Source organism: Rousettus aegyptiacus, unplaced genomic scaffold, assembly GCF_014176215.1.
Source record: "Rousettus aegyptiacus isolate mRouAeg1 unplaced genomic scaffold, mRouAeg1.p scaffold_m13_p_1, whole genome shotgun sequence".
NCBI classification, from domain to species: domain Eukaryota; kingdom Metazoa; phylum Chordata; class Mammalia; order Chiroptera; family Pteropodidae; genus Rousettus; species Rousettus aegyptiacus.
In genome coordinates, this window is record NW_023416284.1 from 102274648 (window position 1) to 102302310 (window position 27663).

The following is a 27663-nucleotide window of genomic DNA, read 5'->3' on the forward strand; positions in this document are numbered from 1 at the left end:
GATATGATCACAAGAAAACTAGAGGAGATTGCAAGGTAATTGGTATCAGAGAATGATCTTACTGAAGTAGAGGACTCTTAAAGAGAACTCAGGGTAGGGAGTGAAGGCACAATCTTTGGCATTGATTCTGTAATATTGTAAAATTGTTCCAAGTCCTACTTGACATCTTTTTTCAAAACTGGTAATATTCTATAAATATTCCTAGACAAATGGAGCACCAAATATACTGCCTGACCAGGATAATGTTTTCACTGCACCTGTGGTCCTTTGAGAATACAGATTCAAACTCCAGGGCTGAAAATCAAACTCCAGTTAGAAAATCAAGTCATTTTACTTTGCTTTGCATAAGACATAACTCTAGATAGGTTCTCTGTGGAATGTGACATTTGGAACTTTCCTATCTTCTTTTATCTTTTATGTAATGCATTGCTGTTCAGTTTTTGACCTGTTATAATTAAAAATCAATCAAACAAACAAAAAACTGTGATTATCACAAATTTACTTTATAGAAGTCCAGTTGAGCCATATTAACCTCATTTCTTTAGGACTACTAGCATAAAGGAATGTCATACACAGTGTTGGGTATAACTTTAAATAGAGAACCAAGGCTTAAGGAGTTAAAGGGGAGTATAATTGGGACTCGGAGCAATGAAAATCATTTTTGGAAGCACATTCATCTTGGGAAAGTTTCTTTCTCCGTTTCCCGATATATAAAATAGTTATAATAGCAGCTCCCTTGTAGGAGATTGAGTGAGGAAACATATGTCAAATGCCCAGAGGCGTATTTGAATGTCATGGCAGCCACACAAATGCCAGGAGGGATGAGTATCTCAGGACATCCCTGGACAAAGGAGGTTGAGGCAACAACCAGCCAGGCCTTGAAACGATAGCTCCCATGTCAGAGGGAGAGGTGCGTTCTGTGGAGTCAAGCAGCCTAGAGCACATCCCAGCTCCATTTCTCAAGCTCTCGGACCTGGGCACATTACAAAATTGCTCCACACATCAGTTTCCTCGTTTGCTATTAGAATCAGTCCCCTGAGTTGCTTCTCCTATGATAGAGTTTTCAGACTAGCTGGTGATAATAACAGTATCTACACTTCATTAGGCAGTTGTGAGGGTCGATGGAGATTATGAAAGGAAAGAGCCTGGCACATTACGAGGTCTCAAAAAATGTGGCTGTTTAACTACAGCTGACAAACTGGAGGACAGGCTGGTACAAGAGGAGTGATGTACTAAACCGGAGCACTGGGGAAGAGTTATGGTGCCTGACTCTGTCAGAAGCTGTATGTGTAGTGTGGGCATCTTCACCTATGAGGTTGACGTGAGCAGCAGAGTATGTTACCTGTTTTCCCTCTTCAGTAGACCATCTACTCTGTTCTCAAGGCCACAAGCTAACAAAACAGTGAAATAAGTATCTTATTCCATCCTAAGAACTAGATGATAGTGAACGTTGGAGACTTAATAGTTGATTAAGCTAGCAGTCACAAGAATAGTGATTGTTAGAAGATGTCAACTCAGAGGATCGCAGCAGGTTAGAGAGTATGTTTACTGTGTTCACCGGCAACACAAAAGTGGAGGAGGAAGGCTTGGAAAATGGGGCCTTACACTTTGGAGATGCTCAGAAATTACTGGTTGCATGAATTAATGAAAGAAAAATCAAGATTTAAAAAGCTCTCAATAGGCTAAATGACAGGTCAAAAATCAGGATGGAATATAAAGGGGATAAATGTTAAGTTTTGTCAAATGGTAGAGATATTTTTCTGATAGAAATAAATGCAACAAAGGTTTAGGAGTTGTCATCAATTACCAGCCTAACAGGTAACCATAAAAGGTGACTTAAAAATGCAGACTGAAGCCATAAGATTCAGAGAGGAAACAGGCCCTCTGAACTGGCCATCGTCATACCTTGTGGTGTCCTGTATTCAGTTTTAGAGTAATGCTTTAAGAACTTCATTTATGTTCTGGAGCAGATACAAAGGTGGAAAACCAGTAAGAGTCTGAAAACTCTATCACATGGAAGCAATTCATGGGACTGATCATTCTTAGTCTCGAAATAGAAAGAAGACTTACTGAGGACATGAGAGCTTCGGAATTTAAATATCCGAAGTGTCGGCAAGTAGAAGATAAAGATGAATTAGCTTTATTAGTAAACTGATAGAATATTTATTGAAAATCTATACATTTTACAAATATGGATTGGCCGCTTGTTCTGTGCCAGGCAGGGTCCTAGATGTGGGGGGAAAGGTCTCTGTCCTTATGAAGCTAACGCTTAATAGAAGATGGGGAAGACAGTCAATAAACAAGTAAAAGATGAATAATTTCTGATCGTGGAAAGATGGAACTGTACATGCTGTCTGCCTTCATACATCTGCCTTCAAATCTAGTAGGATGTTCTTACCCTTTGTTGTTCCATTAATTAGATAAAGAAACATTGTAATTCAATGAAAGGAAGAAATTTCTCCCAATAGAGCATGGACTCTGTCAAAAAGTGATGGAATGAATTCTATCATCGGAAATTTTAAAAACAAATCTGAATGGCCAACTCTTAGGGCTGCTGTGGGGAACTGCTGAGTGAGGAAAAATCTAGATCGATGGTGCCAAGAGCTCTGGATTTCTTTGATCAACACGATTGAAAAAATGGTAGGTGGCAACATAAGATTGCTAATTGTTTTAATATTTCTCAGTATGTTAACAGAAACCATACTATTATTAACATCTTTTAATTACAGAAAGGTCATTTTCACACGACGCAATATTGGAATAAAAAGTTCTCTAAGTTAAGTAAATTTGGTTATATTAATACTTCATAACGTTGGCCTTACTTTTCTAATTTTGCAACAGACTATCAAAAATTTTACCATCAGGCTAAAATTGCCCAGAGACTGCAATTTGAAAACGGAACCAGTAGACCATTAAGTTCTTCCCCATATTTTAAAAATGTTTATGTATTATCAAAAGTTAGTATACTGTTTATGTGTGGCTTTGAAGTTATGTTAATGAATTTAAAACCAAGGCTCAAACTAGCTATGAGAAAGTTATTTAACTTCTCTGAATCTTAGTTTTTACTCCTGTAATCTGGAGATAATAAAATTACTTACTCATAAGAATTCACTGCGATAAAGCGAATGAAGTGCTCAGTATAGTGAGTGACGTGCATTAAGTGTTCAATAAAAAATGACAACTAATAACTCTTTCTTTCAGATCTTCTGCAAGAAATGATGAGGTGGAGGGCATTTCTTAATGATAATGGTGTCAGTACACACCATTTTCTAAATACTCTTATTCCTCATAAAGAATAGATTGCCTTATTTAGCATGTAGTACTTGAACCCTGTCCCCTACTGACATGAGAGTAAATAAGCATCCCAATTAGTTACTAAAAGGATGGTTTTGTCTTTCTCTCCTATATTACTTGTTTTCCTAGGCTCCTACTTCTGACTGCTCTTACCTACCTTCTCTGGCACTAACCAGGGTCTCCATAGAATGCTGGACCACTTACTACTTTTTTTTTTTTTTTTTGCCTCCTCCATTTTCTCTTCCACCTGCCTGCTTTCTTATGAATCTACCAATGGTACTGCTTTTCCTTACCTCCTCCCCACCCTGCCTGCTACTGCCAACACGACCAACACTCTTAGCATACTTATAGAGTAAATAAGAAACTTTGACATTAATATCAATAAATCTTGCTTCATTTCTCTAGTAGGCAATAGAATTTGTCTGAATGCTGCTATGGAAACTTATATCCTTAGGCCTATGACTTCAAGTCTGAATGCTCAAGCAATATGAAAGATGACTGATGTTTGGAAGTTGAGCTACCAGTCAACCTGCCATGACTCATGCTTCTTGACAATGCCCAGCAGTGTCTATTCAAAAGAATGCATTGTTCTAACAATAGCTAATGCTTCTCTGGTAAGGAAGTGATATTGTGGCTTCATTAACAGTGATCAGATGTAAGTCCTTGACAGGTGCTGAGCACTCTAGAATTCAAGAACTCTATTTTTCAGCAGCAGTAAATCTAGACAAAAAGGTGCTGAAATAAGATCTTTATATAGAAGTCTACTAAGAGACGTCAGTGGAGCTCCTATGATTTGGCATTTGCTAAAATGTGCTGAATAAGTCCTGAATTACTTTTCATTACTGCCTATGCCAGTTCCACATTTATGACTTATTAATTTAAAATGTGGCTGGGCAAGTGAGAATAATAAAAGCATAGAGTGGTATAATTAGTGAACACAAGCTGATTAATAAAAAACTGCTCCCAAAGTCAAGACATTTGAACTTGTTTTAGAGAATTCTTATTATAGACATGGGTTATGTCTAAGCAATTCTTCAGGATCTTAGTAAATAAGTAGAAGTTCCTCCTTGACTGAGATACTGCTATACATTTTACTCATGCCCTCTATTTTTCTTTTCCCTTTAAATTTTCTATATAAAAAGTAGACCACATGGGACCTTGTGGGCCACTGTAAAGCTTTTTGCTTTTATTCTTGGTGAGACAGGAGCCACTGGAAGGTTTTGAGCAAAGGGGAGACAGGATCTGCCTTACTTTTTAACTGGATTTCTCTTAATGCTTTATGGGGATCTGAGCAAAGAAGGCAAACCAGTTAATGGGCAATTGCAGTAATCCTGGCGAGGGATGATGGTGGCTCAGCCCAACCAGGGTAGAAGCAGTGAAGATGATTAAGTGGTAGTAATCATTTATTTTGAATTCATTGATTAGATGTGTTTTACAAGAAAAAGAGGAGTCATGAATGACTACAAGACTTTTGGTTTGACCAACTAGAATGCAGAGTCACTATTTCCTGAGGTGGGGAAGACTAGAGAGAAATAGCTGCTGGGGTGCTGATAAGGTGGTGGGAGGGACAGACCATGAATTTGACTTTAGATATGTAAAGTTTGAGAGGTCTTGACATCAAGTAGGGATGTCAAGGAGATGAAGATCCGAGTTGGGAGTTGGGAGTTCAGGGCAGAGATCCAGTCCAAATACAAGCATTTGGGAGTTGTCAGTGCATCTGTGGTGGTTAAAGCCATAAGATGGCATGCGGCCAGGGAGAAAGGAAAGACAGGTTCAAGGCTGAATATAAGACATTACTTGAGGTCAGGAAAAGGAAGAGGAGTCATCAAAGGGGCAAGAAAAGGCCATAAGTAAGGCAGAGTCCCAAGAACCAGATGAAGAAAATGTTTCAACAAGGAAGGAATGATCATCTGTCTCTAAGGCTGATCTTCATAATATTCAAAAACAATTTACAAATGTAATCAAATTTTTATTCCTTTCAAAATTAAATAACACATGTAATATTAATTACACATTTCAAATCAAAATTTCAAAGCTAATTTGTCAGATACTCTAATATGTCAGACTGTTTCAAACATCTTTAATAACAAATAAACACAAATGAAATTAATGGTGACAAGATGTATTCCTAAACTTAACACAAAATCTTTAAGGCTGTGGAGGCTGGCTCATTTCACTATCTCTCTGCTTTCTTTAGCGTCTTCCATGGTTGTAAAATCATTTTTCCAATTCAGGAGGAAACATTTATCCAATCAGGGGTGCCATATTCATTAGGTCAAAGAGTCAGGACTCAGACATACTTAATTACCTGTCGAATTCAATATGAAGACAGGTGATCTGGATACTGTGCACTTCTAAGTCGATTCTTCCCAAATTTCAGCTGAATAAACTGATTCCTTTCTAATCATTGACGTCTGTGTGCTATCTCAGCAGGGGACTCTATGCGCAGTTATTCCAGCTGAAGTATAGTTTCACAGCTCTGCCTATCACACATTTCATAGAACACATTTCAAGTTACACTGTCATTCAGTTTTTATCATAAGCTTATCTCAACGTTTTATCACCAAATTAAGGTGGAAGAAATTTTGCATCTTTAACCAAGTTACAGCTTTTACCTTCAATTAGATTCAACTGATATATTTGTTCCCTGATTGAATTCCACTTTCTTTTCCTATTTTTCTTGTCTGAATCTTGGCCATATGCTAGAATCATTTTTATTGAAGAGAAGATTGAATTTAAGGTCCATGGAGCAGTGGGACCAAGCACATATTGGATTTCTTTATTCCAGCATGTAACACTGACAGCTACTGCCCCAAGGTTTGTTAGAATGGTGTTCAGAACTGTGAAGGAGCCACAGCTTACACGTCCTTGGCTGTAAGAATACCACACAGGGTCTACAGCCGTGCCACCCTGAACGTGCCCAATCTCGTCTGATCTCGGAAGCTAAGCAGGGCTGGGCCAGGTTAGTACTTGGATGGGAGACCATCTAGGAATACTAGGTGCTGTAGGTGTTAAAAAAAAAAAAGAATACTGCATAGAAGAGCTATAGACTTAGGGACAAGGTCTAGAGGGATCATAACCCCCTAACCTCCAATGGGTTGGTATTAAAAAGGTGGAGTCTTTGAAAGGTAACTGTGTCGTGAGTGTGGAGCCCTCATAAATGAGATTAGTGTCTTTATAAGGAGAAACACAAAAGCTTTCCCTTTCTCTCTCTCTCTCTCTCTCCCCCCCCCCCCCCTCTTCTCTGACACAGCAAGAACACAGCCATCTGCAAAATTAGGAGGTGGGTCTTCACTAGAAACTGGTTCTTCCAGAACCTTGATCTTGGGCTTCCCAGCCTTCAGAACTATTGTTAAAGCCACCCAGTCTATTATTTTTGTTATAGCAGCCTGAGTTAACTAAGCCACACCTACCATTTCTCTGGCATTGTGCTAGGTGTTAGGAAGGGTTGAGATGCAGCTGTGTCCACCAGCATGGCTGTGCTGGTAATTTACAGCTGGAATTTACTCTGATTGGTCAGTCATTGTTCTATGTCGGCTGTCACATATAATGAATATCATCCTTGATGCCAACGGTACTAAAGTGTATAGAATACATTTCTGTCTTTCAAGGATTTTTGTTTTAATGATCTTGCAAAGACAACTGTCCCTTCTGATACCTATTACAACAACCTTGATAACCAAATAATAAACAGTAATCTAGGATATGCTTTTTAGAACTGTTAAAGTTACTGTGCTTACCATTAAATGCCCTAGTATGACTCCACTCTTGTTACATTCTAAAACTGACAAAATTAAAGATATGGGCACCAGTCAGTGTTTTCCAGGGTTTCGCTGAAGGACTATATGGGGTCATCTAAGGGAGTTCCCTTGCAGTGAGGGAACAGTTCTCTATGCTGATTGTAGTAGGAACACAAATCTCCACATGCAATAAAATTTCATAGAACTACACACACACACACACACACACACACACACACACACACACACATTGAATGTACATAGAAGTTGACGAAATCTGAATAAGATCTGTAATCTACTTACTAATATAATCCCAATGTCAATTTCTGGTTTTGATAATGTACTATAGTTAAGTAAGATGTTACCTTTGGGGAAAGCTAGAGGAAGGGTACATGGGACCTCTCTGTACTATTTTCCATCTTCTTGTGAGTTTATAATTATTTCAAAAAAATTAAGAAAAATTATATATTAATTCATTTAAAATAATAATAGGCCCTTTATGTATAAACAAATTAATGTGCTATATGATATTAAAGCTTTTTCATTCTAAGTCAGCTCTTCCTGTCCCAAAGTAGCCAAGAATGAACAGTTTTTGATGTTCACTTAAGCTCTGCATCCTCATCCAGCTATGACTTACCACCACTTTATTTAACTCAACATGTTTGATTCATAAAATTTTCATGTGCAATAATCTTTTAAACTTTGCATTTTCTTTAACACAGAAGCTCTAATGATATGAAACTTTCCTACATGTAAATAGATCATTATTTATGTGCACCAAAATTTAAGAAAAGCACACTCATCGCAGCATAGCTTATGATGGCAGAAACCTAGAAAAAAATCTAAATATCCAGAACAGGTGACAATAAGTACCTTTTAAGAGATACCCAGAATGACAAATTAAAGACAGTCAAAATGTTTTTTGTAGAAGAATACTTAGTGATTTGGAGAGCTGTCCTTAATATTTTACAAAGCGAAAAACATTCTTAAATAGGGTATATAACAATATATATAAATATGTATTTGCATAGAAAAAACAGATATTTAAATGTTAATGGTTCTATGCATGATGACATTACAAATAATGTTTATTTTCTTCTCTTAAATTAGCTCAATTTCTTAAAATGTCTACAGTGAATTATAATAACTATAAAATAAAAAATACTGCATATTTTAAATCGAGTTCCTTATAGAACAGTGTTTCTAAACTGTAATGAGAGGGTAGAATTCCAAAAATGTTTTCACAGTGATCTGCAACTACTGCTATGAGAATTTTTAATGTGGTGTTTTCCTTAAGCTGTTAACTTAAACAAAATAATATAGATATATTCTGGATCAACTGGATGATCACAGTATGTCAGAGATGACCACTGCCCATATTTGTGTTTATTTTGATGTCTGCAAAGTTGATGAGCACTACTATCCTAAATCTTACAAACTAATGAGAAAAAAAAAAAAAAACAAGGCAAATGCGACAAGCAATGTATTCATAGCTTGTAAAGGTCACGGCCCACTTCACAAATTAGGGTTTGCAGAATTTCCAATAGAGAAAGTCCTGGGAGAATACCAGGCATGCAGAACTCAAAAGAACTTGCCCTAAGCAATCAGTATCCAGTTGACAATGTAATCAGTTGTTAAACTTTAACAAAGAGTATAGTCGGTCAGCGTTATATGAAGTTCGTTTTTAGTTTTTATTGTATTTAATTTATACATTTGTTTTGATCTTATATAAAAGCCATAACTATAGGTATTTTGTGCCTTTTTAGTTTTGTTTCATACTCATTTAAGTATTATATTGTTAAAAATATTAAATTGACTGGAGTCTATACAAATATTTTTTTTTGAAAGTGTCTGAACCTTGCTCAAGTATGTGAAGCACAGTTCTAGGACCAAAAGTATTCCCCGTGCATGAGCAAGTACCTTAGAAGCCACATAAACTCAGGGCATTAAGATGCTATTTAGTCTTGTGTACTGACACTCCTAACAGGATGCCACAAACAGAGGAGTGGACCTGGTTTCAAAAGTTTATTACTAAGTTGATTATTTGGAACCCCAAAAACATTTTCCCCTGACAGAAATTATATTAAAAACAGTGTTAGACTCCCAGGTCAGCTGACTAAAGCCCTTTTAATATAAAATGTTCCTGAACCAGGAAGAACGATACGTCCTGGTGATAAGGGGACATTTTTAAAGTGTTCCCTGCTGCAAAACAAATGCTATCATATGTTCATAGAATCTTCTGAAATTTGCAAACACCTTCACACAGCCTGTCTGTTTTAATCCTCACATTACAACAGTTCAATAAATAACATCACAATTCTCATTTTATAGAATTGTAGGAATGGCTTCTCTCTGCCTTGGCCCTCTATTGCCTATGGCAGAAAAGCACTTCTTAAGATATGCCCTCCACGGATCACCTGAATGAGAAATACCTGGGAGAGTTGTTAAACTGGAACATTTCTGAGCCCCCGTCTTGGTCACTGTCAGAGAATCTCTGGGAAAGGACACAGGACTCTGCTTTCAATAAGTTTCCTAGTGATTATTATACACACTAAATTCTGAGGACCACCAGCCTAGTATAATCAAAAAAGTACAACCACAGCCATGTTTCCTGGAGTTAAATTTGGCGCTGTCAAGGATCTCGATGCCCACGTCAGGTTGAACATTCTGGTAAAGTTACTGCTTCTTCTGCTCATTCACAAAACCGTTTCATGCAGTCCACGTTTGCCCACAGGTTCCAATAAGAGCCCTGGAATTGCCCCCTTTCCCGCTCTTTCCTTCCAACGTGGGCAGGACCCAGCCCACAGTTTTGTCTCTTTCTGCTTATTTGAGGGCACTTGTTGCCCATTCCTACCACTAGGCCTTTGTCGGCACCCCCAAGGGTCTCCTTACAGTTTGAATTTGGGGAAAGGGTTGAATTTGGGTTTCTTCCCTCATAGAATATCCTTGGATTTTTTGTGCATTCCTCTCAGAAGTAAGTCCATTCCTCTCAGAGCTCTAATTATCAAAAGTATTGAAAGGCGTAGAGAGAAAAAAGCACAGTGAAAGTCCTCATACTGTTTCCCTGGGAGAAAGTGTTCCTGCTTCATTTTTATTAATGTAACAAAGGAAGCTGGTCCACAATGCCCCCATTTTGAGTATGCTCAGTTCTGTTTTGAAGTAACTTGTAAACTACAGTGCAATTAGCTGGCACTAATTTAATTTCTCCCTAACATTTCCCCGAAGCTTTCTAAAGCCTTCGCAATTGTTGGCACATCTTTCTTTATGTGGCAAACTATGTCCCTTAATTCTAAATAACAAATACAGTAACTCCTTGTACAATGAAAATACTAATAGTCAATTCAAATGACTTCTTTCCATTCCCATGGAACTCCAGGGATATAAGATACCTGAACTTCTGCCTTCGTAAAGAGGAGACAAAGTGGTGTTCCCCAAGGATAGCCCGTCGAGTCCCCCAGAATCAGAGGCTAACAAAAGCTCTGCCACAGGACTTACAAACTAGGGCCAAGGCAGCGCCAGAAGCAAAGCCAGTGTAGAGTTGGGCCACTGTGTTGGAGAACATGTACAGAGGTATATGTAAATAAATAAATAAAGCTGAAAAAACATAGTGGATTTTTTTTAATCTAGGAAAATAGGTATTATTGCCACTAAAATATTAAGAATGTAAGAACCTGAAAAGCCGAAGTAACAGAAGTATGAGAAACGAAGACAGAAACTTGAAAGAACTTGAATTCAGCTTACCAACTGACATGTGCTCGCCGAGTCCTTATATGCTATTTAAAAAAATAATTTATGTGTGTGTTGTATGTCTAGATGTGTGTGTGTCTGCGTGTCTTGTGTGTTTTCCAAGGCCTGCTTGGCAGACTCAAGTTAGCAGGATATGCCAACAAAGGGTTGAATCCAGAACATATTTTTTCTTTCCTATCTATCCTTACCTGCTCCCATACTATTTAAAGTAGATCTCCACACAAAGGGAGTTGTTAACAAGTTTTACAAGAAAAAAAAAATGTGAAAGTTTTTATCCCAAACTCCCAGGAGAGCAGATGTTCTGGGCCTCTGAGGTAAAGACAGGCTACTTTCCATTTGTATTTGGGGGACATGCAGGGAAGGGAGCAGTGTAAGCTTAGAAGAGATGATTTGGAAGAGGAAAATGATCACTCTTTTGATCATAGACGATGATGCCTTGAAATATTCATCTTCATAATTCATAACTGCCAAAATTTATATCCAAGATGATACATAAAGGTAATTTGTTGTAGGTAAAGTAAGTACTTTAGTATATTTTTGTTCATGTTATAGGAAACTTTCTTATTAAAGCTGTTCTTGAAACTTTACTCAACATTTACACTCCAGCCAGGTCTAGGGTATCTTACTACCTCTATACTAAATTCTTAAATGTGGATTGAAAATAAGTTATTCTCCAAATTATACCCATGAAATAAGGATACCTTTAATAATTTAGAAATGTAGTTCTTTGGAATGTACCAAATATATCAATTTCATATCTGCCAAATCCTTTTTAAATGTAATACAAATAAATTGTTGGGTGCTAAATGTTGCTAAAGTGGACAAAGGCTAACCTGGTAGCGAGCGGAGGGCAGGACTCAAGAAACCTCAGTGTGACACTAAGCAGATTGATTACCACATTGCTCAGGAAACCTTAGTGTTACACTAAGCAGCTTCCTTGTGGCAGTCTGTAAAGAAAGCAAAATCCCACAGAAGACTGTACCACAATTCTTGTTTCCTTTTCCACATACCGGGAGGAAAACGCTTTCCCAAATTTTGAGCAATTTTTCTTCAGAATAAAACTATATTCTCACAAGTGTATTGCAAAGATTAAACAATAGCTGGATGCAACCCACTTCACAATAAAAGATAGCATAGATCAATAAATTGTAATCTGTAAAGATTTGTACTACCATTTTATAACAGGCTTGGGGAATTTGGATGAAAGGATCTCCATGCATACTCAATGTAAAAAATAGACATATTATCTAATTTTCTCAAACAAAGCCATTCCTTGCAAATGTCATTAAATTCTGGCAGAAATTTCTTGGTCTGTTTTCATTTCTTTCTTTCTTAGGCTTCAAATGTGTTTATCAAAGCAATAAACCTTTAGTTCAGTCACTGATCACTCAGCCTTCTCGGTATTAATGATTTCGAAGGGAGACAAAGAACAGCTGTTTGAGTTTCAGGACAATTTCAAATAAATGTTGTCAGCTCTTTTCTTTAATGCTTACGAATGACTCAGAGAGAAACAGGTCTCAGCCCCCTGCTTTTAGTAAACTCTTTGCTTTAACATAAGTTGGCTGTGAACACTTTAAAAGACAAACTTTCCTCTCATAGAGGCTACTTCCTTGAATGGTTTGGCTACAAATTTTGGGGGAACTATCAGTGTAAATAACAGCACTTTAATCCCTGATGTTTTGTGTTTTATCCTCATTACTTTATATTTCAAAAAAACTAGACAAATAGCTGATAGTTTCTCGGAAATAAAAATTAAAGTACTTCAGTTGGAAATCGGGTGCTGGGGTATCAGCAACAAATATACACAATCTGGGTTCCTGTTGACCTTCGCTGTTTAATAAACGTGACAGACCTCTAAACTTGACTCTAAACCCCAAAGTCTGAGTTACTGGAGAATGAGACTGAGACTGTATTGTATCTAATTGCTTGGAAGGCATTCAGTGGCTCTTTTTCTGTTCAACTCATATCATTGGACTGTTTGGTAAAGTAGCCACACACTGGCATGTGGAGGAGGACGAGAGAAGAGGCACCGAAGGAGATAAACATCAACAACAGAAATGCAACACGGGGAATGCTCCCTTTTAGTATCTTCAGTAATAACTAAATTGATGTGAAACTAGGCCCAAAGCAAATGAACTCATGAGTTGATAACAGTATATACGGCTATTTTTGTCGAACTGCATCTTTACTATATAGGTGGCAACCACTCAAATACAAAGATCTTAGTGGAAATGAAACTTTGATTTCTCGTGAGAAAGAAAAAAAATGATGATTGAAACATTTTTAAACAGCTGCTTTCTGTAAGTTCCCAAGAAGACTCAGGCAAAGCCGCCATCTTCAAAAAGTCCACATTAGAATGGTAGTAAGAACAAGAAAAGCACAATACTTTGATGAGAAAAATGAAAGAGCTCCTTTTGGTGTGGGTAACTGCTTCATGGGGAGAATGCTTGAGGGATGAAGATTTTTTTCTTTAAATGGAGTGAAGTTGGGGGAGAGGAATCCATTTGAGGTTTGATAATTTCACATTTTAAGTTATTTCAGTGATTTTATTTTCAACCAAGTTTAGATACCCGTACCTTGACCAATAGCTGTGGTTCTTGAAGTGTGGCCCCTGGACCAGTAGCATTTGAATCAGTATCAGCTGGGAACTTGTTCCACCTGAAAATGCTCAGGTCCTTTGGCAGAGCTACTGAAGTACAATTCTTGGGGGGGGGCGGGGGATGGGGCCAGCAATCTGTATTGTTACCGGTGGCCAGGCAAGTGAGATACAGCCTACAGAGATTTAAGAGGTTTAGACCACTTGCCTACAGAGACACCAAGGTTCCTAAAGTACCTCTTCAGCTGATTCCTAGGAATGCTGGATAGATGAATAACTTAACAGTACTAGATAAAAGTGAGATTATATAATCTCACAGAGGCAGATCTTTAGAAGCATGCTTCTAAAGAGACCAAAAAAGAAAAAAGATTGATTGAGGACTACATAAAAGTGAAAACCTTTGTGTGTCCCAAAGGGGTATAAACACAAGAAACTGGAGGTAAAAATGGAACCATTCTAGCCGACACTGAAATTGCCCATCTGGAAAGAGGCAGCTTTGGTTTTTCAAAGTCATCGGTATGTTGAGATTGATATTCTCAAACCATGATTATTCTCTCAGGAGTGGAGCTGTTTATAAAACAACTTCTGAGGATTCTCCGGTCAGAGCCCTTCTGGAATCACAGATATTTTGTTTCCTAGGTGGACTCTGACAGATATGTGAAGACATAGCTTTTTAAAAGTTATTTGGCGATGTTCCTATTACTTCCCCACGGGCCATGCACACTGCTCTGCTCTACATTATTTTGTTCAGGTACCTGTTTACATGTTTAGATCTTCAGTATGGAGCTAAACATCTGTGATGTCTGCAGTCTCTTCGTGGCAACCTGCTGCATGCAGATGGTACCAGCTGGAGAACTGCTCAGACTGCAACATGAGTTCTCTTTCTCCTGCTGTGGAAGATGGTGACTAATTAGCTAAGGATTTTAGCTTGACCTCTCTCTACTGTAACAGAGCTGGATGTGCTGCCCCTCGTGCACAGAAGATTCTGCTGGGAGGGAAGCATGTGTAGTTTAAATATTTCCAGCACCGTTCCCATTTCTGGAGATGGTGACATATTGATGCTGAACTACCACTAGGACTCCTAGGGCAGTGACCAAGGTTAGGATGCAGTTCCTGCCAGCAAAACAGAGCAAAGCTTCCAGCCCATGCAGAGAAGAAACTCAGCTCTTTGGCCTCTCTACCCAACGGAGTTATTCGATCACTTTGAATAACCAGATAATAAGGAATATGAAAAGGATTGGTTAGGGGCTTGGCAAGGAAATAAAATTTCTACCAAATTGTTGCAAAATTTTTTTTCCAACAGGAGATAATTTGGCAAAGAGGAAATACCATCCTCCTAAGGACACGTGGTACCATGTGTACTCATGCACAGTACTTTTATGTTAGAGAGCCAAGAAGAATCTGAGAAACGGCTGATCACCACATAAAATCTGGGGTCCTGGGAGGCATTCCAGGGTCCACAGATTTCACAGAGATATATCAAAGTATGAAAACTTGAAACAAGATAATTTGCTACTAAGGTGTCTTTTAACGATGCTAATAAAATAGATTATTTACATGCTTGTTTATTGCAATGAAAAAGTTGTATTGGTGTCTTTAGGGCCATAGGACATAAATATTAGAAATTCTGTGTAAAGAAAAGGAATAGTCTAAAATAATTTCTCAACGTTCTCATCCAATCCCAGAGTATGAGTGATTAACTTTCCTTTGTGTACAATTCTACAAACAAATGTGAATTCAATAACTAAAAATCACATTTAGTAAATATAGGGTTATATAATAAAATCAGAAATATTATTACACTGTGCTTACATAATTATTCACCTTTTAAATGTTTATTAAGTAGCTCATGGGCTTCAAATACCACTTAATCAATTTTGACAGCAGTTCAAGTCACATATTCAATTGACTTCTGTGCCATTACATTTCTAAAATATATGCTATAGATAAACAGCTAGATTCGCTCCATGCTTTCATTCCACAATGTCAAAAGAGTGGAGAGCAAAAAAGGTGGACTATAGTTTTTGTCACCATGAAAGTAGATCACTTTTTCCAATATTACTTCTATAATTGGCTCTTAAATGCACCATTCATTCTTTCACTTTATAGAGAGATCTTGTTATATGTCAGGACAAATTCTATTTTACATTTACACATTCTTTAAAATTTTTTTCTCCATGAAAAAGTTCATAAAATATTCTTGACCACAGTTTTGAGATATTAGTTGATGTGCAATATATTAATAATAGATCCTGTCTTATTCGAAGTTGATTAGGACGTGTCAAAAAATCTGAATAGGATTTGGTGAGAAAAATCCAGAGTAGGCAACAGCAGTGAGGTATCTGACATGGTATGTCTCCACCTTCTGGCCACAAAGCAAAAAGGCATGCCTGAGAAGCAGTCAACCGCTTCTGGGAACAGACCACCTCCAACAATCTCTTGCCCGTTACTACAGTATTAAAGTATTTCCTGAATGCCTAGTCTGGGTGAGGTTTTAGATATGAAGCAGCCTCATCAGGACAGCCTGAAGGAAATATGATTCTTTTATTTGATGAAAAATTCTATCTTTTAGAGTGTCTGAACAATTCAAAAGCACATTAATTAATCATGTTATTTGGGGGAAAAAATTAATGTTACAAGGATGATGTAATCCAAAGCTATTTGTCAATTTGTGGTTTTCAAAGGTCTTTCATATCTACAATGTTGGTCATCCTTACCAAAAAAAAAAAAAAAAAAAAAAAGTAGCCGATGCCTGTAAGAAGCTGAGAGTGCAAGGGAGCTCACGGACTTCCGACTCTGGGGCTTGGTCTATTGGCAACGCCAGACCTTAGCCTGTAACTTTGAACAAATGCCTTGACCCTTCGAAGACTCACTTCGAATATTGAACAGTGACATCAAATATGGTTATATCACATCAAATATCACACACGTTTCCTGGGAAGCTCATACAAAATAATATATTTAAAAGTGCATAGAGAGCCCATCAAAAAAAGAATGAATAAACAAGATGTGGTGTGAGTGTGTGTGTATACATACATACATACATACATATATAGAAATATTATCTTAAAAAGGAAGGAAATTCTGACAAATGCTACAACATGAATGAATCTTGAGGACATCATGCTAAATAAAATTAGCCAGATACAAAAGGACAAATACTGTATGATTCCACTAATATGAGGTCCCTAGAGTCATCAAATTTATAGAGATAGAAACTAGAGTAGAAGTTACTAGGGGCTAAAGAAAGGAAGAATGGGGAGATAGGGATTTTGGGGGGGGTAGGGGAGGAGTTAGTTTTAATAAGTATGGATTTTCAGTTTGAGAAGATGGAAAAAATTCTGGAGATGGATAGCAGTAATTGTTGTACAACAATGTGGATACCACTGAATTATACACTTAAACATGGTTAAAACAGTAAGTTCTATGTTATGCATATTTTACCACAATAAAAAATAGTTCACAGAGATACCTGGTCCATGGTAAGTGTTGAGGAAACAGGAGCTCCTAGAAGCTATAACAACTCTCATTCTCTGCTACCATAGTCATTGATCATTTAACAAACAATGAGACGAAGGGTGAGATTTAAAATGATGGGTCTAAGCCTACCCTCTGTGGCAAAGTGTCATCAGGATTAACTGGATTAACTGAGATATGTATTTCCGTGGGAGTTTTTAATGTTTAGGAATAGTCTAACAGCTTACACCATGATGTAGGTAGGATATGACATCTAAGAAAATAGGGGTCATGCCAACTAAAGGCAAATTTTAAAATTTTGAGCTAATTTGAAAAGAGCATGGCTTCCATAGCTTGTTATAGCTTTGCTTTAGGTGAGATAGGTTTTTAATGTAATAGAACATCTCCAGCACTAAGACTCTGACACATATAATGAAGTGTGATATTATCTATTTGGCTGGCATCTCCCTTTGCCATATATAAACTCAAGTTTTCAAATGGCAAAGTCATCAGCTGAGTCAAGGTTATGGCTCACTCTAAAGTGTAATTAGAGTCCTACAGTTCTCAGTCATAGAATTAGGATTAAAAGATTTTTTAAAAAATAGTAATAAGCCAGACTAGGTTTCATTAAGAGACTAAGTCCCTGAGTAGATTTTGAGTAACTTGGTTGTTATGTCAGGAAAATCATGAAACTGCAATACTCTCTGAAAAGGCTGGTGAGGGAGAGACTGGACTGGAATGTGGTGGAAAACAAAGTGGAGGGAAGTATATCTGCAGCATTTACTCAAGGTGACTAAAACACCCCTTTGGTATAGAATCAATAGGGGTTGAACGGGACGTTCAGTTTACTCATGTAGAGATGCCCAGTAATTTCACTGCAGGATTCTAAGGTTCTACACAGAATAAGTACAAACCTCAGAAGAGCTAAATTAGTGACATAATTGCTACCACAAACAAAACATATTACAAAGAGTTTCTTATAATTGGTTCATCCCTTTATCATGTTGTCTGTTTAAAGAACTCTGAGTGATCTTTGAATATTTAAATAAAAGTATCAAATAACTGTTCTTTTTTATTTTAATTTTAGCTACTATTTATTGAACACTTATTCTGTGTACTTTTCCTACATTTCAACTCTCCTGACATTTGACATATGAAGGATCAAGGGTCAGAGATACTAAGGAACTTTTGCAAGGCCACACGGTTACTAAGCGGCAGAGCTGGGTTTTCAACCCAAGTCTGCCTGCCCCTAAAGCCTGTGGAATTATCTACTGAGTCCACCCTAGGTCTTTAGTGTAGGAATAGACTCATTCTCTAGTATTCAAAAGATACAAGGTTAAAAGGTAAGTGAAAACATGGCTTTCCTCCCTAGGTTTAATTTCAGAAATCAAAGACAGAGTCCTTTTGCTCTCTGCATCTAGCTCGGTGTCTAACACAAAGGAATGTTAGTGGAATCAACTGATTAATCGATAGGCTCCACAGAGCTAAATGAAAAGTTTGTTGCTAGAAAGTACTCATCAATATAGGTCATGAACAGCCACCTCCAAAATTAATGAAAAAAATTCTAGTTTCTGCCTTGGGCATATTTTTATGTTGGACAAATATTATGCGCTGACACCCTTGCTCAAGGACAAAGTGGTGCGAAAGTTAGCAGTAGCTGGGAGACCTGAAGGAGATGGAGCAAATGGGCAGGAAGAGGAAGCTGCAGCAATAGCCCTGGTTCCTAGCACAGTGCCTGGCACGTGTTGAGTGTGCAATCAATATGTGAATAATTCAATCGACCTGGGAGCAATGGGAGGTCTGCCCTTAAAAAGACCATAGGGTCATAAGAAGCAGTAGGCTAATATAAGGGCCCCCATTCCTCCTGCGGGACAGGGACATCTTCCTGATCACCCTTGAAGAGGCACAGTTTAGGTAAGAAACTCTGCTCAGGGACCTGCTTTTGTCCAACCTGCTCAGCTAATCCTCAAGTTGCAAAAGACAGTAAACAAAGTTATAAACAAAGTTTTTAGAAATTCAGTAAATTCTCAGTTATTTAAAGGCTGGTAATTTATTTTGTGGATTACTTGAGTTAACGTTGCATTTTTTTCTGCTTGGGACATTTCATTGTTCTTTGGTTCTCTCACTATGACAGGGGAAAATTCAATTACATCTAAACTGCCAGACGCAGTAGACATTTCAAGGTGGTTTTTATCCTATCGATCCCCTCCCCAACTCGATTCAATAATTCGTAATGGCTTACTATTGTCATTTTATTACAATTTCAAGTCCTTCAGACTAACATGTAAGACACTGTCTAGTTTCATGGTTTTTTGTACCAAACCATTGTTTTTTGCTGTCTATTGCTATCCTTGAAACAAGATATGTGAGTACATTCTCATTTTGGTACACTGGCCTATTCATTCATTCATCAACAAAATGGATACGGGCATTGGAAACAGAGCAGAAAACAGTTCAGACAAGGTCTTTCTCATATAGAGCTTGTTGAGAGAGACAGAAATGAACCAACCAACAAACCAGCAAATCATAAAATAAATCATTTTTCAAATCATATCATTTTTAATTAGAGAATGAAAAAAGAGGGATGTGAGAATAAGTCCTACCTAAGAAGGAGACATTGAAGTTGAGGTCTGAATGTAATTAAGTATCCAATCCTATAATGATTCAGAGGACGGGCATCCCCAGAAATCCCAAAGAGAAGAGCTGATTCAAGAAACAAAAACAAGAGGTTGTGTGGCAAAAATATAATGGATGAAAAAGAGAATAGTATGAGATAAGATTTGAAAAGTTGGCAGGGCACAATCAAAGAATGTGAATTTTATTCTAAGTGTGATGGAAAATGATTGGAGGGCTTTAAATAAATAATTGACATAATCATTACATTTGTGCTTTGTAAAGGTCTCTCTGGCTGTGGTAAGGAGCATAGAAAGTAGACAGCTCAATAGTGGAAGTGGTAACACCAACTAGGAGACTACTTCATGCCAAAGATGATGGTGGCTTGAACTAAAATGATAGTGATAAAGACAGAGTAAAGAACTGTGATCCAGGATTTTTAAAGTTGTAGATCTTACAGGATTTGCATATAGGTTATATGCTAATGACAGGAAAAAAGAAGATGGATTTCTCTTAAATCTTTGACTTGAATAACTGAGTGGATTACAATGTTTATGGAGACATTGTGGGGCGAACAAGCTTTCTGAGAGGTTACCAAAAGATCTGTTTTACCCATGTTAAGTTGGAGAAAGAGAAGTTTAAACTTACATGGAAATGTCGAGTAGACAGTTAAATCTTTGAGTCTGACATTCTGGGGCATGGTCAAGTTTAGAGGCAGAGATTGAGAGGGTCATTGACATTGAGATGGCTGGATGAGATCATCTATGGAGAATATGCAAATAGAAACTAGAAGTAGCCAATAACTTACCTAGGGCACACTTCAAGTTCAGCACAGGAAAAGGAGGAGACTAGGACTCTGAGAAGAAGTAGTCAATGAGGAAAGCGAAATGGAGATTACTATGCCAAGAAAGTCTAAAAAGTTTTGAGAATGAAGTATTGGTTACATTAGTCAAATGTTCTTGAGAGATCAAGAACAATATGTGAAAAGATGGCCATTGGATTTGACAACCTGATGTCATGATCACTTTGGTGAGAGCTATCTTAGTAGAGTGACAGAAATGTCTGACTGGGAGCAGGCTGAGGAATCAATATGAGATGAGGAGACAGTGATTATAGAAAACTCTTTCAAAAAGATTTTCTGTAAAGTGGACAAGAGAAATAGTTGAAAGAAGACTTAGGGAAGAAATGGGAGTGTTTTTTTAAGGATGGAGACTTCTTTATATGCTGATAAGGTAACCTAGTAGAGAGAAAGTAATTTGTCATGTAGGAGAAAAGTCTCACTTGTAGATATAAAAAATCTGGGAGGCAAGTAGAATTGAGACTCTGAGCACAGTGGAGGGTCAGGCCTTTGCTAGGAGCAGAGATACTTCAGCCTTTGTAAAAAGAGAGAATGCAAACAGTGTGGGCTAAAATGTAATTGGATTGGTAGACGTGGTGGTGGGAAGATGAGGGTGGCAAGTTCCTGCTCATTTCTGTACTATCAGTGAAGTGTGAGGAAACATCATCATCAGAAACTGGGAGGAAAGATAGAAAAGTGTGAAACAACCATTTTAGAGAGTAAAAGGTACATATCTACAATAGAAACACCAGTAGTACAAGAACTGTTAAATTGTGTTTTATTGTATTGAATATAAAGTGAGAATAGTCAGTCATTTGTATACTTTTCTCCTCCAGAAACTGGACAGAGGCAGATTCATGAATTTAAATAAGCTAGGATGATGCCTCTCCCAAGAGAGTATAATAAGATACCAAGAATAGTAAGGGTATTCTGAAGGAGGCTATAATGGTGGGCTAAAAAAATTTAAGCTGGTAAGGAAGGTAGTAAGGTCATGAAAAAGGATGGATACCCTAAAAGACTTAATGGTGGCACTCAAAAATTGCCTAAGTGAAAATACATAAGTAGATAAAGGATAATAAAAAGCAGAAGGTTTGGAATGAAAACTTGAAACTTAGGACATCCTCTCAACAAGAAATGACTTGCTTTATTATATCTTCCTAGTGCATCCCCAGTTCTAAACAATATGAGATTGAATTTGACTTCTCTGCTTACTTTCTGTATGCCCTTGGGCAACTCATGGAACATCTTTGAGCTTTTATCTATAAAATAGAGATATTTATCTCTTCCTATTTCTATGAAAGTTAGAGATAATATATGTGATGCAGTTCATACATAGTAGATGTTCAAATTTGATTGCTGTGTATAATTATTTCCATTATAACCCATAGACTGGAGGTTGTCCCTACATTATGTGGCCACAGTTAATTATTCTCTTGTAACTCATGTTCCTGATTTTTTGCAGCCTTTCAATCTTTTCTTGTCAAACTTGTAACTGTCACTCCTTGAAGCTTTCATTGTTACTGCATAAGTAATTACACTGAGGACCTGAAAATTAGATTCTGAGCACCTATAAGTGCAGGCAGCAGGAGATAAGACCCTTCAGTGAGTCAAGCTTTTGTATATGGACTTTGCAATCCTTCTTTCCTTAGTTAGAAGTCTATTTTAATGGCTTCTGGTCCTCCTATGTTGTGCCAGATACTTGAGTTTTGCCTTTGGGAAGAGTTACTATTGTCGTTTTTCGCTATTCTGCCATCTAAAGCAGGATCTTATGTAGGTATGTGGAAAATAAACTAGAAAGTGCCTATACATTTTTAGGTATATTTGATTTCACCAATATTAAAAAATGAACACTGCATAAAAGAAATAAATGAGATGTGAGTATAATGTTCTATGACTTTGTTGGCTAAAATGACTCATTTAGGCCCTCTGTTGGGTGTCCTCATGGCCTCATGGTTATTCTTATAGTATCAGTGGCAACTAAAGCGCTCATAGAATGGGAATGAAGCTTAGGTTTCTCCTAGTCTATTACCAACCTTTCTCCATCCCTAGCTGATATTACAATTTATTTCCTCAATTTAAATTTAGCCTACACAGTTAACAAGAGGAGTTGATAAAGTTATTCATTCTACTTAATTTTGCAATCTCTTCAAATTTCTAATTAACTTAGAAAGCCAAATGAGCTAAGAATAAATCATGAAGCACTCTCTTAATTTTGTGTTCTTACGCTTACTCTTAATCCCTTTTCTTCCTATTAAAAAAGATTCTTTAAATAAAATCATTGTTCTAATAAGATGCAATAAATAAACTGGGTAGTATTAAAGATTTAACTTTTATTAAGTAAAGCACTTTTAGCAATACCGAAAGAATACAGAAGTAGAAAAAGAGAAGTAAAAACTTCGTTATATTAAAAAAAAATTTTCCTGGGCCGAGAGAGACACAGCAATTGATCAAAAGTTCTCAGAGACAAATTGAATGCAAAGAACACTAGGGCTGAAGTGTATGTGTCTTTTAAAGAACAAATTACATCCTGGAAACATGACAATGAGTCAGTACTTAAATATATTAACTGGGCTAATTAAATTAGGAGATATGAGAAGTTCTGCTGAAAGATAGACTTCCTGCTAATATTTTTAGATGGAAAATTCCCTCCAGTTCTATAGGGCAGTTAAGAATCCTCTTATGACTTATGAATTAGCTTAAATGAAAGATGTCAAAGGAAATCATTAGGATGGAACAACAGCGTGAGTGCAGTTTCATATATATGAGCTTTTTCCCCCCTAAACTCAGGTGTTATAAAAAACCTTTAAGAGCATATGCTCTTTAAAAATATATATTTACTATAGGTTGATGGGTCTTTTAGATCAGAGCTGACTCCAGTAGTGAGCATCGAATGCCCTGCCTTTTCTCTTTGCCACCTGCTGAAGATGCTAACTTGTGCATATCCTGGAAATGACATCTCTCTTTGGTTACAGAGCAGAGCACACAGTTCTGAACTATTCTGCTCACCAAACTGGGCACATCACATCAACTCCTGGCAGAGCAAAAGCGAGGCTTCCTTGAATGAGAGAAGTGCTACCTGATATCACTGGTAGATCAGAGTCAGGTATGGGACTAAGACAAAACTTGGTTTCCAGTCCTACAGTTTCCTCCTCCCCCACTCCCTCAGTTCGATTCTAATAACAAGACCATGAAGCCAGCCACTTAGCTTCAGAAAAATAATTAAGTGCCTATTTAGATGTTAAAATATTCACAGATATTAAAGGTTAGCAAGGAGGTGGGGTAATCCACTAATCTATGGGGGCCCTGAATATTGTATATTAGATACCAGATTAGAGATTAAATACCAATACGTTGAAGTATTTTTCAATGCTAAATATATTTATTAAGTGCCCATTTTGCATAGTATCCTATGCTGGTATCATAATTATACAAAGATTAATGAGGTGCAGTGGCTGCCATTAATCTAAGTGGGAAATAAACATGTGGCAAAATTGCAAAGACCTTGTACAGTTTGGTAAGTGCTGGAGGTTTCCAGACAAATATGAGAGTCCAAAGGTGGCAAAGGCTACTCATGGTTAGAGAAATGATGGCGACTTCCTAGAAGTCTTGAAAACTGGCCTATACTTTAATTAGTAGAGATGGAGGAGAAATAGAATGATGGAAATAAGCACACTATGATGGCTAAGAAAAAGGCGTGTATTCGGGGATCATCAGTTCTCAAATTTGGCTGGATTATAGGAGAGTCGCCGGGCTCTCCAGTGGTATGTATGCCTGGCAAAGTAGTTGGGGCCAGATCATGTTTGTCTTTGATTACTGAGCCAAGAAGCTTGAGCTTTATTTCATGGAAAGTTTTGGGAGCAGACGAGCAAAACTGCCAGGACCATCACCAGGAGGAGGAGCCTGGCAACAGCATGGAAGACAGACAGATGCCCAAAGACCAGTGCACTACCTACATGAGAGGCGCCAAATTATGAGGGCAAAACCAGGGCATTGGGCATGGGAATGGCTTGAAAGGTATGGAATCAAGATGCTTAAAACAGACAGGGTGGTAAAGGAAAATAGAATCAAATGTGCCTCTAGGACGTCTATCATGATCAACTTACAAGACTGTGACACCATTATTCAGGTTAGATATACATAAGGGAGAGCAAGAATGAAGCTGTACAGCAAGGAGCAGAGACAGATAAGTTCACTTGTGGACCTGTGAGCTTTCAGGCATCAGTGGTCCATGTAGGTGAAGGGATTCAGGAGATACATTGGGCTGAGGTGGATTGAGGGTATCTACACAAACAACCTAGTGGGGACAATGCTGAGAGTAAAGAAGTTCAAAGATATTGATATTTGAGGGCTGGGGAGAGGAACAAGACCTAGCAAAGAAGACTCAAAAGGAATGGCAAAGTAAAGGTAGGAGAACTAGTGCCATGGCACCCAATAACTAAAAAAAAATTAATAAACAAGGATAGTGCCTACAGATATTTTTTTAAATTAAAAAGAATATTTCAAGAATAAAGGAGTGCTTGTATATTTTTAAAGGGTTTAAAGGGTGAATTGTAACTAAATAAAGCTAGTATCAAAAATGAATAAGGCAGTAATCAATTGTGTAAAATGATGTAGAGAAATTAAGTAAACCGAGGGCTGAGAAGAGGCCTGTAAAGTTGACAATTTAAAGCACCAGTAACTTCTAAAAGAGCAATTCCAGCAGAAAAGAGACAGCAGAAATCCAACTGTTGTAAGCAAAGAAGGTGGTTGAAAAGTGGAATGATCTAGTACTGTACCTTTTTCTCAATAAATTCAACATCTTTTAATGTTATTGTAAAGTATATGGAAAATGTAGAGAGACTTACCAAAAGTGAACAAAATGAAAATCATCTGATTTTCTACAACACTGATAACAATGGTTAATGTTGTGATAGATTTATTTCAGTAATTTATTTCCATGCTTATTATGTATAGAATTGAGATTATGTAAAACCTTCTGTGTGTGTGTGTGTGTGTGTGTGTGTATACATATACATATATGTTTTTTTTTTTTAATCTAGTCTTATACCATTTACCATTGTATGGATGGGCCATCATTTTAAACCATTCTGCTATTGCTAGTCTTTGATTTATCTCCCTTTTCTTATTTTGCTATTTTCATTGTAATAAATACGCTTTTCCATAAATCTTTGTCATATACTGTTTTACTATTTCCTTAGAATATATGCTTAGATGGGGAATTGCTGTGTCAAAATAACACGAGTAGTGTTATGGCTCTTGTATTATCAAATGGTTTTTCACAAAGATTGGACCAATTTGCAAGAATTCACTGCATGGTCTCCCTTATTGAGTATTATCATTTTCTTTTCATTCATTTTGCCTTTTTGAGAGAAAAAAAACCCGATATCTCACTGTTGGTTTAATTTGCATATCTTAGCTCAAAGAGCTCTCAAATAAGATTTCTCCTTTAAGATCCATGATTTGTTCCTAAGACTCCTGATTAAAAAAGCAATAGAGAAAAACAAATTGATGAAGAAAGATTACAAAAATTAACTCAGATTAAAATTTAGTTCTATAAAAACAACGGAGGAACATATCAATTTAGACGAAGAAGGAGTTCTTTTATGACAATCAATAAATGCAGGAAAAGACTCTCTCTCCCATTCAAGTTACCATTAATCCTCTGGCCATTTTCTGAAGTCTCTCCTTCCCCAAACAATCATAGGAGGTGGAAAAATACTAATGCACCAGTTTTCTCTTATTCCTTATATACATCTCGTTGACATAATCTAACATATTCAGTTTCACATTAGGGTGGTGTATTTCAGAGAAGCAGGCTCAAACTCTTTTCTAAGTATTTGTGTTCAAAGTCTAATGATATTGGAATAAGAATAAAGCTGCCATTTCCTAAGAGCCAGGCACTGTGCCAGGTGATTTACATCCATTAACTCTTATAACACTTACTGGAGGAAATTATCAGGCCCGTTTCACTGATGGGAGAATGAGGCTCAGAGAGATTTTGCTGCTCCCTGAGCCACGTGACTGTTAAATAAATGATCTAAAACTTGCATCCAGTTGTCTGGTACTAATGCCAGTGCGCTCTCACACAAATCCCACTCTTGTTTTGTATGTCATTTGACATTAATAATCTGTAAGACAATTGATTATCATTGTGCTTATCAGAACTTCAAGAAAGGAAAATTATGAGAATATAGCAATTTAATAGTACCTCGACAAAATATCTTAAATTCTGTAGCTAACTAAAGTTGACTATTGTGAGATCAGACAAAAATAACCTGAGCTTTTAAAGCAAACACTTCAAGCATCCCTCTCTCTGACTTTCCAGTGAGTCTTCTACTTCATTCAGCCCTCTAATCATCAAAGTTCCCATGTTTCCACTATCCAGAATCAAAACATTGCTATTTCCTCAGTTCCTTATGTAACTTGGATTCCATGCCCCATCATTATAATCAGAGCCTTGCCACACCCTTAATTTCTACATAAGTCTCTTTCTCCATTATTCTCACCTCACCAAACTTAGGTGCCCCAATCAGCCATCTCTTCTGCACCAGAACCCTGGCAACTCAGTGTTACTAGAGAAAATGTCAAAACCTCACCTCTCACTTTACATTCACAACCAAAAATTTCAAACGGCCACTTAACCTTGCACAGAAATTTTAAATATACTTTCTAAGAATATTTATTTTTCTCCCACCCCCTAATGGCTACCTCTCAAATATACAACACCCTTCCCCAACCTCTAGGCTAATGGGCCTGCCTCATTTAACATGCAGAATATAGAAAGCATCAGTCATGCAGGAACTTGCTCACCGCCGCACTCCCATAATAACTGCCTGCGTTTGTATTTCACTGTGGCCTTCCCGGCTGTCACACTGGGTGAGCTAACCCTGCTCCTACCAAGGCAAGTCTTGCGAGGTGTCTTTGAACCCACCTTTTCCATGGCTGAAGTTTTTTCATGGTTCAGGGCTCAGATCAAATATTACCCCCTATAGAACCTCCTTCACCCAACCAAACTAAACACACAGTCACTTTCTAGCCTTCCATTCTAACACAGAGGTTCTCAGTATGGGCCATGGAATAGCTGCATTGGTAGCACCAGAAAATGTTAGCGATACAAATTCTTGGACCCCACACCAGAACCACGAAACCCACTCCAGCCACTCTAGGGGTGGAGCCAGTTTTGTGCCAGAGCCAGCTCCTACCCACGCAGGAGAAGAGACTGTTAAATTTTCAGGAATTCTGCAAACTGATTGTTAAACACAACCATTACTAAACATTAAATTATATATAAGCTTTGAAGTAAGTAAATTATATTTAAAATGGAAATAATAAATATTCAGAATTCAATGCTCTCAGAAAAAACAACTATATTTTACTAT

At 37.4% G+C, this 27663-nt stretch overlaps 1 protein-coding gene and 1 pseudogene across 2 annotated transcripts in view; one reads left to right on the forward strand and one right to left on the reverse strand.

Annotated features, from left to right (window-relative positions):
• The window catches only part of RCAN2 (regulator of calcineurin 2), a 229708-nt gene that overhangs the window by 137012 nt on the left and 65033 nt on the right, over positions 1–27663 (reverse strand). The gene's annotated exons all lie outside the window — the stretch shown is intronic.
• Positions 6187–6305, forward strand: LOC118605546 (annotated as a pseudogene).